Source organism: Chrysemys picta, chromosome 1 (genome assembly GCF_011386835.1).
Source record: "Chrysemys picta bellii isolate R12L10 chromosome 1, ASM1138683v2, whole genome shotgun sequence".
NCBI lineage: Eukaryota > Metazoa > Chordata > Testudines > Emydidae > Chrysemys > Chrysemys picta.
In genome coordinates, this window is record NC_088791.1 from 154,236,387 (window position 1) to 154,249,588 (window position 13,202).

At 43.7% G+C, this 13,202-nt stretch overlaps 1 long non-coding RNA gene across 1 annotated transcript; it reads left to right on the forward strand.

Annotated features, from left to right (window-relative positions):
* The first annotated feature begins 10,977 nt into the window (after positions 1–10,977).
* On the forward strand, positions 10,978–12,715 carry LOC135976631 (uncharacterized). Its single transcript, XR_010593959.1, has 2 exons — positions 10,978–11,216; positions 12,133–12,715. It is a non-coding gene; the product is annotated as an uncharacterized LOC135976631 (long non-coding RNA).
* Positions 12,716–13,202: the final 487 nt, after the last annotated feature.

The window sequence follows — 13,202 nt, forward strand, 5'->3', positions numbered from 1 at the left end:
GGTCAAGTTGTCTAAAACTTTTAGCATTTTTTTGATCTTCTCTGGATTCTCTCCAATTTATCCACATCTTTCCTAAAGTGACATCCAGAACTGGACACTACTCCAAAGGAGGCCACACCAGTGCTGAGTAGAGTGGGAAAATTACCTCCCATGTCTTACATGTGACACTCCTGTTAATATACCTCAGAACTGCATCGCACTGTTGACTCGTATTCAATTTAACCCAACTGTAACCCCAAGATCTTTTTCAGCAGTACTACCACCTAGCCATTTATTCCCCATTTTGTGCTTGTGTGTTTGATTTTTCCTTTGTAATTGTAGCACTTCGCACTTGTCTTTATTGAATTTCATTTAGTTGATTTCAGACCAATTCTCCAATTTGTAAAGGTGATTTTGCATTCTAATCCTGTCCTCCAAAGTGCTTGTAACCCCTTCCATCTTGGTATCATCTGCAAATTTTATAAACAGACCCTTCACTCTATTATCCAAGTCATTAATGAAAATATTGAATAGCAGCCAACCCAGGACTCACCTCTGCGAAACCCCATTAGATACACCCTCCCTATTTGACAGCAGACCATTGATAAGTACTTTTTAGAGTAGCCTTTCAACCAGTTGTGCACCAGTCTTATATTATTTAATCTAGACCACATTTTCCCTAGTTTGCTTATGAGAAGGCCATGTGGGACTGAGTCAAAAGCCTTACTAAAGATCAAGATATATCACATCTACTGCTTCCCTCCATCCACTAGGCCACTTACCCTATCAAAGAAGGAAAATAGGTTTGTTTGACATGATTTGTTCTTCACTAATCCATGCTCACTATTCCTTATAACCCCATTATTCTGTAGGTGCTTACAAATGGATTGTTTAGTAATTTGTTCCAGAATCTCTCCAGTTATTGAAGTATTATAATTCTCCACGTCATCTTTGTTCCTTTTTTAAAGATGGGTAATATGTTTGCCCTTCTCCAGCCCTCTGGGACCTCACCATCCCCCATGAGTTCGCCAAGATAATTGCTAGCAGTTCCATTATTGTGACAGATATGGCAATTTCTTGCAGTATCCCGGATAAACCTGATTTAATTAAGTTGAAGTAGCTTAGAAGTTGATTATATTAATGTAATGGCGTCAGCACTCACAGGACAGTGTGGTTAATTAATACCCCAACTCTTTGGCACACGGACACAGAAGCCAAAAACCAACCCGGATGGGTGGCAACCCTATTTAAAGAGTGCAATGGGATTTCTAGTGACCCTCAATGCCCAGGACTTATTCCATCAAAAAGACAACACCCTCAGCAGCACTTAAGCCCACGGAAAGAAATTTGGCACCCCAGTACACCATGTTTGCTGGGACTTCCCCCCTTTTCACCCTAATACAGATGTTGGGGGGGGGCCCTGAGTTCAGGACCTCAGTACAATTGCTTTCTCTCTCATCAAGCATGCCGGCTCAGCACCCTAGTACCATTCTGGGGCACTGGGGTCTGTATTGCTGCAGAAAGAAGAGTACTGAGTCATTGAAGCTATTTCAGCAGGTATCAGAGGGGTAGCCGTGTTAGTCTGAATCTGTAAAAAGCAACAGAGGGTCCTGTGGCATCTTTAAGTTAAACTCTGAGCATGTGGGCAAGACTCACCAGCCAGCACTCAGGAAAGAATTCTCTGTAGTAACTCAGATCCCACCCCATCTAACATCCCATCACAGATCATTGAGCATATTTACCTGGTAATAATCGAAGATCAATTAATTGCCAAAATTAGGCTATCCCATTATACCATCCCCTCCATAAACTTATCAAGCTTAGTCTTGAAGCCAGATATGTCTTTTGCCCCCACCACTCCCCTCGGAAGGCTGTTCCAGAACTTCACTCCTCTAATGGTTAGAAACCTTCGTCTAATTTCAAGTCTAAACTTCCTAATGTCCAGTTTATATCCATTGTTGTCTTAGGATATATGAATGCCAGAACTGGCCGAATTGGATTTGAACTGGTACTGGGACTACAGAGCTTACCAAAAGAGAAATCAGATAATGGTGTGTGTCTATTAGAATTTGCTTCCACACCTGGACTACTTTTAATGGCTACCTGATTTCACCACAAGAATTCCCATAAGTATACATTTCAATATCTGTTGGGCAACATTTTAGTTCGGAAACCCTTGACTAAACTTATCCAGGATGTATGTATATTTGGGAGTGCTGATTTTGCTCCAGAATCTGATCATTGACTCCTAATAACAATAGGGATCCTCTGTTTAATAAAGTTCCAAAGATGCATATCTGCTGCATCAAAATACTTCATTGTTAATAAGCTTCATGATGAATTGATCGCTAAGAGTTACATGGTAGTGATTTGCAATAAATATTCTATGTTGGGTGACCAGCTGTCTATCATGGAAGAATCTATTTTGGAATTCTATCACTGAGAGTGTTGAAAAAAACTAGGACTAAGAAGAATGAAAAAGTAATGTTGGATTACAGATAATACCATTAAATTATAGGAAAGAAGAAAAGAGGCACGGTGCAAAATGGGCACACTGGAAGATCAGAGCAGAGTCAGTGAAGAGAGGAGGAAATGGGCAACAGAAGAAAAGAAATGTCTAGAATGAGCAGTGGGCCAGTCAGAATGATTGTAATCAATAGTGGAATAGCATGGTGCAGCGTAATGAAGAAGCCTCTGAAACACATGAGCACAAATGTATATTTGAGACTTTAAAGGTCCTAACTGGACATCCATTCTTGCACTTTCTGCCAGTTAAGGACAAAAATGGGAAATGCTGCCAAGATACTGATGCACAATTTAAGCGTTGGTGAGAGCATTTTTGTGAATTAATGAACAGATCGCCACCAAGATTCAAATGAGAACTTAATCCAAAATGAATCCAGCAGAAAACAGGCCAGTGACATTAAAGGAAGTGATGCTTGTGGTCAAACAGTTACAAAATGATAAAGCAACTTGTCTTGACACTATTTCATCAGAACTGCTAAAGAGTGGAGGCCTGGATTTAGTTCACTGGCTTCAGAGTTGTCTAGAAAGTTTGGGAAACTGGTCACAGCCAGAAGACTGGATAAGCAGCTGTATCATCCATTTTTTCAAAAAGGAAAGGAGTCAACTTGCTCAAATTATTGGTGAATAATGCTGCTGTCGGTCCAGGGAAGGTGTTTACAATACATATTACTGAACTAACTAAAATACTGTCTGTGACGTCGTGCAGTCTATATGGTTTTATAAAAACTTGATTATAAGTCAATATAATGTAACTGGGATAGTTTTAGAAAAAATACGGTAATAAGTGAATGTAAGTAACTGGGATATGCCTCATGCAAAAGGTCTCTTGTAAGGTATCATTACAAAGCTTATAATCTACTGAGTATGATCATCTGATTTGTATAAATGTACCACTCTTGTATCTAAAACTAGAAATATAAAATGTAACTCTGAGGGCCTATTGTAATTGTTTCAGAGTAGCAGCCGTGTTAGTCTGTATCCGCAAAAAGAAGAACAGGAGGACTTGTGGCACCTTAGAGACTAACAAATTTATTAGAGCATAAGCTTTCGTGGACTATAGCCCACTTCCGAAGAAGTGGGCTATAGTCCACGAAAGCTTATGCTCTAATAAATTTGTTAGTCTCTAAGGTGCCACAAGTCCTCCTGTTCTTCTTATTGTAATTGTGTAAAGTGTGGACCATTAATGATGGTTTGGAATCTTGATGACTCCCATTGTCTGCAGATGGCTGTAGTTACCTGTGAGTCTCCCTGTATATGTGTGTGCTGGCAAGTGAGTAATGAAGTCTTGCAGGGACATGTGATCATGTCACCTGAACTGGAATCCATCTTTAACCTGGTGCTTTTCCAGTGAGGGGGGGTGGAAACCCAGAGAGACAAAGAGTTCCCGCCTTATGCAAAAGATATATAAAGGGGGGAAGAGAACAGAGAGGGAGAGAAGCCATCATGAAGAATCCCCTAGCTACCACCTGAGCTGCAACAAGAGCTGTACCAGGGGAAAGAATTGTGCCCAGGCCTGGAAGGTGTCCAGTCTGAGAAAAACTTACTGAAACATCTCTGAGGGTGAGATTATCTGTATTTAGTTTGATTAGGCATAGATTTGCGCATTTTATTTTATTTTGCTTGGTGACTTACTTTGTTCTGTCTGTTACTACTTTGAACCACTTAAATCCTACTGTCTGTATTTAATAAAATCACTTTCTATTTAGTAATTTACTCAGAGTATGTATTAATACCTGGGGGAGCAAACAACTGTGCATATCTCTCTATCAGTGTTATAGAGGGCGAACAATTTATGAGTTTGCCCTGCATAAACTTTATGCAGGGCAAAACGGATTTATTTGGGTTTAGACCCCATTGGGAGTTGGGCATCTGAGTGCTAAAGACAAGCGCACTACTGCGAGCTGTTTTCAGGTAAACTTGCAGCTTTGGGACAAGTGATTCAGACCCAGGGTCTGTGTCTGGAGCCAGACAGGAGTGTCTGGCTCAGCAAGACAGGGTGCTGGAGTCCTGAGCTGGCAGGGAAAACAGAAACAGGGGTAGTCTTTGCACATCGGGTGGCAGCTCCCAAGGGGGTTTCTGTGATCCAACCCGTCACACTGTCTCAACCCAAAAATGAGAGACAACCAATGTGGTTTCCAGACCGTTCATTCTGCAACCCATACTATATTTGGTCTGCGGAATGTTACTGAAAAACTCCTAGAGAATAGAAAGTTAACATGCATTTATAGACTTTGCAGCTGCTTTTAACTCAGTGCATGGATCAGCACTTTGGATACTGTGATGCTAGTTTGGGGTGCCTGAGGACTTAGTGTGCCAAGTGGAGGAACCATGCCATGGTATATTTAACTGTGTGAGGGTCAATGGTTGTATTACAGACTGGTTTTCAAGAGATTCAGGGGTCCACCAGGGACACATTCTCTCATCTATGTTATTTAATGTTCTAATGGACAAATGGATGACAAAGCTGATGAGGCCAAAGTAGAAGGTGTGATCTTTAAAGATTCATCCTTAGAGGCTCTCAAGTATATGGATAATATTGCCTTACTTGGAGACACTACTGACCAACTACAGCTAATACTAGAACTGTGAAAAAAAGCAGAATCTATGGGATTTAAGATCAATGGTGATAAAGCCAAAGCTATGCATGCTTCCTATAAAACAGGAACAGATGACCCGCTGATGCTGAATATAGATGGCAATGAATGACCTACCAATGCTGCATGTGGGTGGCAACATTGAATGAGTGAATAGTTTTATCTATCTGGGCAGTTAGTTGCAGCAGAAGGTTCTATAACCAAAGAACTCAAACATCAGATCAGTCTTGCATCAATGACATTTCAGCATCTTCAAAGACCTGTTTGGGTGACAAGATGTCTGTGTGACAACTGAGATAAAAGTATTCTGTGTGGTATTGATGACAACCCTATTGTATGGATCAGAAACATGACTGTTAAAAAAGAGCTGAGGAGAGGAAACTAAACTGTACTCAGTGTCAGAAGTTATGGTGTATTCTTAACACCTGTCAATTTGATTTTGTTACCAACAAGGAGATACTTAGATGATCCCAGCAACTTGCAATCTTGCACCAGTTGAGAACAAGACAGCTGCAGTGGTAGGGTCACGTCCAACATACTGGAGAAGGTATGCTTTTACAGAAGGTCTATAGCGCTGAGGTTGAAGGAAGTAAGGCATAAGGCTGACCATGAAAGATGTTGGAAGATACAATATTGAGGAATTTAAAAAGCCCAAATCCTCCCACACTGACTCTTGCTGAAGAAAGAAGACTTGCCAGGGACCGTTCAAGATGGACGGTATATTCTACATGCAACCCTGGATACATCATAGTTATGTGAATCTGCTACTACTGTTCCTATAAGATATTTTCCCCTTAAATTACTGTTACTTATCTTCAACCTTAACTCCACTTTAAAGCACATGGGGAGTTTCCTTCCATTTATAAAAAATGTTGATGAACTGATCAGTGACAGGAGTCCCTTTGGAGACTGCAAGCTGCGCAGGGATTTTTACATTTCATAGGGATTAACTCTGCTGCTTCTTGTCCTGACTGCCAACTCCATTTCTCCACATGACACCCTCCCCTGGTGTTCCCCCACAGACAACTTTTGACAATGAAAGGCCTAGTTCCACACCCATTGAAGTCAATGAAAGTTTTGCCATTCGCTTCAGTAGGAGCAGGCAAGTGCGAAGGCCCAGGTCCTTCCTTTTCGCTTCCATTCCTCTCTTGGGCCAGGGTCTACCTCACCTTGCTCCTCCACATTTATTTTAGGTTGTCCCATCTGCTCTGGCAGAGCCTGTGGCTGGAAACTCAACTCATGCTTTGTGGTCACTATTATTTTCTGGGAGATTGCCTTATTCGAGCTTCGGTCTGTGTTCTCGTCATCACCTCTCCATACCTCAGTCATATACCAGGTGGAGAATTAGAACATCAGAATAATAGAATGATCATACTGGGTCTAACCAATGGTCCATCTAGCCCAGTATTCTGTCTTCTGATAGCGGTCAGTGCCAGATGCTTCAGAGGGAATGAATAGAACAGGACAATTATCAAGTGATCCATCCCCTGTCATCCAGTCCCAGCTTCTGGCAGTCAGAAGCTTAGGGACACCCAGAGCATGGGGCTGCATCCCTGAACATCTTGGCTAATAGCCATTGATAGACCTATCCTCCATGAACTTATCTAATTCTTTTTTGACCCCAGTTGTACTTTTGGCCTTCACAACATCCCCTGGCAATGGGTTCCACAGGTTGACCATGCATTGTGTGAAGATGAATTTCATTTTGTTTGTTTTAAACCTGCTGCCTATTGATTTCATTGTGTGACCCCTAGTTCTTCTCTTATGTGAAGGGGTAAATAACACTTCCTTATTCACCTGCTCCACACCATTTATGATTTTATAGACCTCCATCATATCCCCCACTTAGTCATCTCTTCTCCAAGCTGAACAGTCTCAATCCTTTTAATCTCTCCTCACATGGAATCTGATTCATACCCCTAATCATTTTTGTTGTCCTTCTCTGTTCCTTTCCAATTCTAATATATCTTTTTTGAGATGGGGCAACCAGAACTGCAGAAAGTATTCAAAGTGTTTGCATACCATGGATTTATATAGTGGCATTATGATATTTCCTGTCTTATTTTCTATCCCTTTCTTAATGGTTCCTAACATTCTGTTGCCTTTTTCGACTATCACAGCACCTTGAGCCGATGTTTTCAAAGAACTATCCACAGTGACTCCAAGATCTTTCTGGAGTGGTATCAGCTAATTTAGACCCCTTCATCTTATATGCATAGTTGGGATTATGTTTTCCAATGTGCATTACTTTGCAACACTGAATTTCATCTGCCATTTTGTTGCCCAGTCACCCAGTTTTGTAAGCTCCCTTTGTAACTCTTTGCAGTCTGCTTTGGACTTAACTATCTTGAGTAATTTTGTATTGTCTTCAAACTTTGCCACCTCACTGTTTACCCCTTTTTCCAGATCATTTATTAATATATTGAACAGCACTGGTCCCAACCTCTGGATTTATACCTTAGCGTCCCATAGTTGGGTCAACACTTCTAGTCATATCCTGCAGCTGATACCATCTGGGATGTCCTAATCATTTATGGACCTGTGAGTGACATTTCAGAGACTGAAAACCTTTACACAAATCAGACAAATACTTATTGGATGAATTTGTTTTTCAGTGCATCTATCACAACTCCTTGGTGCACATAAATACAGATTTAAAAAAAACAATACATCAAAATATAACTAAGCTCATTGCTTGCAAAAAGAAGCTAGTGCCACAACTCTGGAAAGATAGGTTTGTGACGGTGCACTACATATGATGTTATGAAAATATGCTAATGAGTGTGAACATAATGTAACTGGAATATGCTTCATGCAAAAGGTCTCTTGTAAGGTATCATTACAAAGCTTATAATCTACTGAGTGTATTCATCCTATTTGTATAAATGTATCATTCTTGTATCTGAAACTAGAAATATGAAATATAACTGAGATCCTATTGTAATTATGCAAAGTGTGGGCCATTAATGGTGGCTTGGAATCTTGATGGCTCCCATTAACTAGGACAATTGGTTGTAAATGGCTCTGTTTACTTGTAAGTATTCCCGTATACCTGTGTGCTGGCAAGTGGGTAATGAAATCTTACAGTGACATGTGATCATGTCAGCTGAACTGGAATCCATCTTTAACCTGGTGCTTTTCCATTTAGAAGGAGGGGGTGGGAACCCAGAGAGGGACAAAGAATTCCCGCCTTGTGCGAAAGATATATAAGGGGGTGGAACAGAACAAAGAGGGCTGCAGTCATCAGAAATCCCCTAGCTATCACCTGAGCTGGAACAAGGTTTTCTTACTGTATTAGGCTTAGACTTGCGTGTTTTGTTTTATTTTGCTTGGTAATTCACTTTGTTCTGTCTGTTATTACTTGGGACCACTTAAATCCTACTTTTTATATTTAATAAAATCACTTTTTACTTATTAATTAATTAATACTTGGGGGAGCAAACAGCTGTGCATATCTCTATCAGTGTTCTAGAGGGCAAACAATTTATGAGCTTACCCTGTATAAGCTTTATACAGAATAAAACAGATTTGTTTGGACCCCATTGGGAGCTGAGTATCTGAGTGCTGGAGACAGGAACACTTCTTAAGCTGTTTTCAGTTAAGCCTGCAGCTTGTGGGGGACGTGGTTCAGACTTGGATCTGTATTTGCAGCAGGCAAGCGTGTCTGGTTCAAACAAGGCAAGGTACTGAAGTCCCAAGCTGGCAGGGAAAACGGGCTCAGAGGTAGTCTAGGCACATCAGATGGCAGTCCCAAAGGGGTTTCTGTGATCCAACCCATCACAACGTGGAAAGCAGAAACTTTGCCCTCAGTTCTGGGAAAATGGAGCTGAATTTTACCAGATACTGATGGAAACACAGCCCAAACCATCTCACTTGTAGAGTCATTGTCCACATCAACATTAAAGTTACTCAGGGTAATAAAGGACAGTGACTCCAACAGCAGGACAGAGAAGAAGTCCATTAACCAGGGAATTGTAGATTTAAGGGAATCCTCTGTACAGCCCCCCAACCATGCAGTGCTCAGCTCCAACAGGTAAAAAACACCATTTCAAGGGGCTGAGGAGATGGTTCTGCAGCCTCTTGAAATAATGCCTCCCTGAAACTAAACAGCAAACAGCTGATATGCAGCACCAGCTGAGCACTGGTGAGCAACTCGTGCCTCACTGTCCACACTCCTACCAGCCAGATAGCGCCCCCCCAGTATCATCCAGCCAGGTCTCTATAATAAATGTAAAGTCTTCTCAATGATTACTTTGTAGATTTAATCAATGACTAAATCAAGGTCAGTGTAAATTTGCATTTTTATTTGTGCAGGTAAACTTCTAGGAGCAAGAAATGACTCTCGGAGGATTAACAAGGAAACCCAGTCAGTACAGAAAGGTCCCACCGCAACTCACCTACATGTTCCTCCAAGCCTGTAATGCCAGCCGCCCGTACCCAGTCAATGTAGAAAATGCCCTCTCAGGGCTTGTCTTCACTACTAAATGTTACTGTGTTTGAACATGCATGGGAAAAACCAAGTTAGCTAGCACGAGTCTGAACACGACTATGTGATCTGTGTGGACCAAGAAAAACTGTCCAGCACGACATCTGCTAACTGGGCTTAGACCTGGAGTTTAATCATGGTCAGCTGCAAGAAGAAGAATGCAATTTGATATGGCCTTAATTATGGTTAGCTGATGTAATGCTCAGTGTGATTGGTCCTGGTCTACATTGACTGGTGAGCTATTGTGACTGTTCACAACTGGCTTCAATTGGGGGGAAATTCTGTAACATAGACCAGGCCTACACTGTCTCCCTGCTTGACTGTCTTATTTTATCTTTTGGTGCTCATTACAGCAAGGAGAGGATTAGGTCTGGGAGGGAGCACCCAGCTTCTTGGGTTGGAGGCTAGAGAAGCTGGCCTGGTTCCCCTCACAGCTCTGTTATGGCATCTCAGCCCTGACCCACAGCTTCCTCTGCTATACAAGCCCTGGATTACCTTCACCCCTCCACAAACTCTCTGTGCTGGCTGGCTAGTAGGGGCCTGTAGCTACACAGACCCCTCCATGTACTGTTTTGGAGGGAAGTGGTCCCTGCTGGGCTGCAGCTGAGACATATCACTCCTCCCCCTGTGCTACCCCAGATCTGGCTGAAGCTGACAGCACTCCCCCCCGCCCAGCTGCTGGATTGTTTCCCTTCTCCTTTTGCTCCCCATCCCGTGGAAGTGCCTCACCCAGACTCACAGCTCCTACTGTCAGCACACCGGGGAGCGGGTGCAGCAAGTCCCTTGTGGTCTGTGCACAGCAGGCTGTTTCCATCAGAGACAGGGATCCATCCCCTCGTGGACACCAGTTGCCATCAGCACTCGTGGTAAATCACACCTGCTCCAGCTACAGTGTAGACCAGGGGTCTCAAACTCAAATGACCATGAGGGCCGCATCACTGACACCCACTCCTTGCTGCCCCCGGCCCTGCCCCCACTCCACCCCTTCCATGAGGCCCCGCCCCTACCCCACCTCTTCCCTGCCCCCATTCCAACCCCTTCCCCGAAGTCCTCACCCCAGCTCTGCCCCCAGGTGGTGCAGGAGGGGTGTGGGATGTGATGGGGGCTCAGGGCAGGGAGTTGAGGTGCAAGAGGTGTGTAGGGTACGGCGGGGGCTCAGGACAGGGAATTAGGGTGTGGGGTGTAGGACAGGTGAGGGTTGCAGCAGGGAGTTGGGGTGTGGGAGGGTGTGGGATGTGGCAGGGGCTCCAGACAGGGGGTTAGGGTGCAGGAGGGGTGCGGGGTGTGATGGAGGCTCAGGGCAGGGAGTTGAGGTGCAGGAGGTGTGCAGCAGGGGGCTCAGGGCAGGAAACTGGGGTGTGGGATGCAGCAGGGGGTCAGGGTGCAGCAGGGGGCTCCGGACAGGGGGTTGGGGTGCGGGCTCCGGCCTGGCACCGCTTACCTAGAGCGACTCCAGGGTGGCAGCACCTCACTGAAGAGAGAGGCTCAGGACTAGGGCAGAAGGGCAGGGGAAGGGCAGCCTGCCCTGGCCCTAGTGAGAGGGACACTAGGACCTGCCGGAAGCCAGTAGCCTGCAGAGCGGAGCGGATTCAATGTGTGCTGCAGGCTCCGGGGCAGTGAGGAGGCAGCAAGTGGGTGCCGGGAGACACTGGGGGGGGGGGGCGCGTGGGGATGGCAGGTGCCCCAAACATTGGGGAGCAGCGGACGGGGAGCTTAACAGGCACAGAAAATAACTCGGGGAGGCAGGGGTGAGGGGAGTTTGGCGGCGACAGGAAGTAAGGGGGGGGGGGGCGTGGGGAGCTCCACGGGCCGCAGGGAAGAACTCCGGGCTGCCGCGTGTTTGAGACCCCTGGTGTAGACATAGCCTAAGGCTCAGACACCAGGTTCCAGGGGACCGGCAGCTGGGCAGGCACAGGAAGCTCCCTCCAGCAGCACATCCGCTCTCTCCTTCCCTAGGCCAGGGCTTTCTGCTTCGCTCTAGAAATGGGAGAGTTTAGCAGCTCTATGGTTTAACCCTTTAAGTCCAGAGATGGTAAACGTAAAATCATAACTGCTGGCGAATGGTCCCAGACTGGGATTTATGTTACTAGAATTTTCTGCCCATCACACAACAAGAAGTTCTATTTCAAATATATAGGATACTGCTAACAGTGAAGAGAGTTAATATTAAGGATACAGACAGTTGTGGGAGATAAGAGGCACAGAAAGGCTCCTTGACTGATGTGATTTTCAGTATCACTCAGTGCTTTGGGTGCTTGCAAGAGCTCAGATTTATCGCGTCTGGTTCCAATGCGCTGTACAGCAACAAGATGTGCACAATACCCAACACCATATATGCTTTAGCAATCCCCAGCCATTAAAGAATTCTGAAAGAATACAGTACAATCAATATTGTTCTTTAGGTGACAATTTCAAATACTTTTAAAATATGTTTACCATTTTAAAGGCATAGATTTGTAGAGATTGGTTTGTTAGAAAATATATTGAGGGTTTTTTTCCTTCGAAAATAAAATGATAAACTGTATTTTGTATCATTTTTGCAAACAGTAAGATACACGAGGCAATATTCTACATCCATTTCAACAGGATGAGAAGGAAGGAAGAAAGAAAGTTGATAAAAAAAAATTTCCCTGATAAGTACAATTTATCACATGGCTCTGCCGTTTATCATGTGGCTCTCACTGCCACATAGGTGGTGTCTGTACAGCTATATAATTACAGAGTTGATTTCCCACCAAGATTAGTACTGCTGCAGAAATGTATGTTAGGGGTTTTGAAAGCTCCAGTTCAAAAATAGAGGAAGAAGTAACATTTTTGCAGTAAGAGAGGGTTTTGTGACAATACTTCATAGAACGACTTCTGATCCTAGTTTCCCTCACCCCCTATTGGGTGCCTTGCTGTAAAAACCTCAAGAGCCCTTGTCTTATTATAAGCTCCTTGGGGAAGGGATCACCTTTTTGTTCTGTTTGTACAGCATCTAGGACAATGGAGTACTGGTTCATGACTAGGGCTCCTAAGTTCCTCAGTAATTCAAATAATAAGAGCAAACATTACTCCAAGGTGTAGTTATTTCAACAGAGAAAAGAATGAGTAGATGAAAGAAAGGGAATGTTATCTTTATCTGCTGAAATACACAAATCACACTAGCAGGGAACACACATCTAAGGCAATAGAGAATCTGAAATGTAAAGACAATAAGTCATGGATGTTCATTTCAGATTGTCACGATAAATAACAGGTGTCAGATGTGTTCACATAATACTAAAGGACGCTAGTTTTCAACACTCATTGTTCTAAATCATAGAATTGACCAAGGGCAGGTCTACACTACCCCTTAATTCAATCTAATTTCCCTTAATTCAATCTAATTTACATCACTCGGGGTGTGAAAAAGACACCCCGAGTGATGCAGCGACCTAAGCGCTGTACACACCGGTGCTATGTCGGTGGGAGACGCTCTTCCGTTGGCATACAGCATCTTCACCAGATGCGCTACAGCAGTGGTGCTGCACCCATGTAGCGCTTCTAGTGTAGACCTGTCCTGAGTATGGTAAAACAGATTGAGAGTCAATGCATAACTTGGTGTTAGATGTGCCGGACAAATACAGTATATAAAA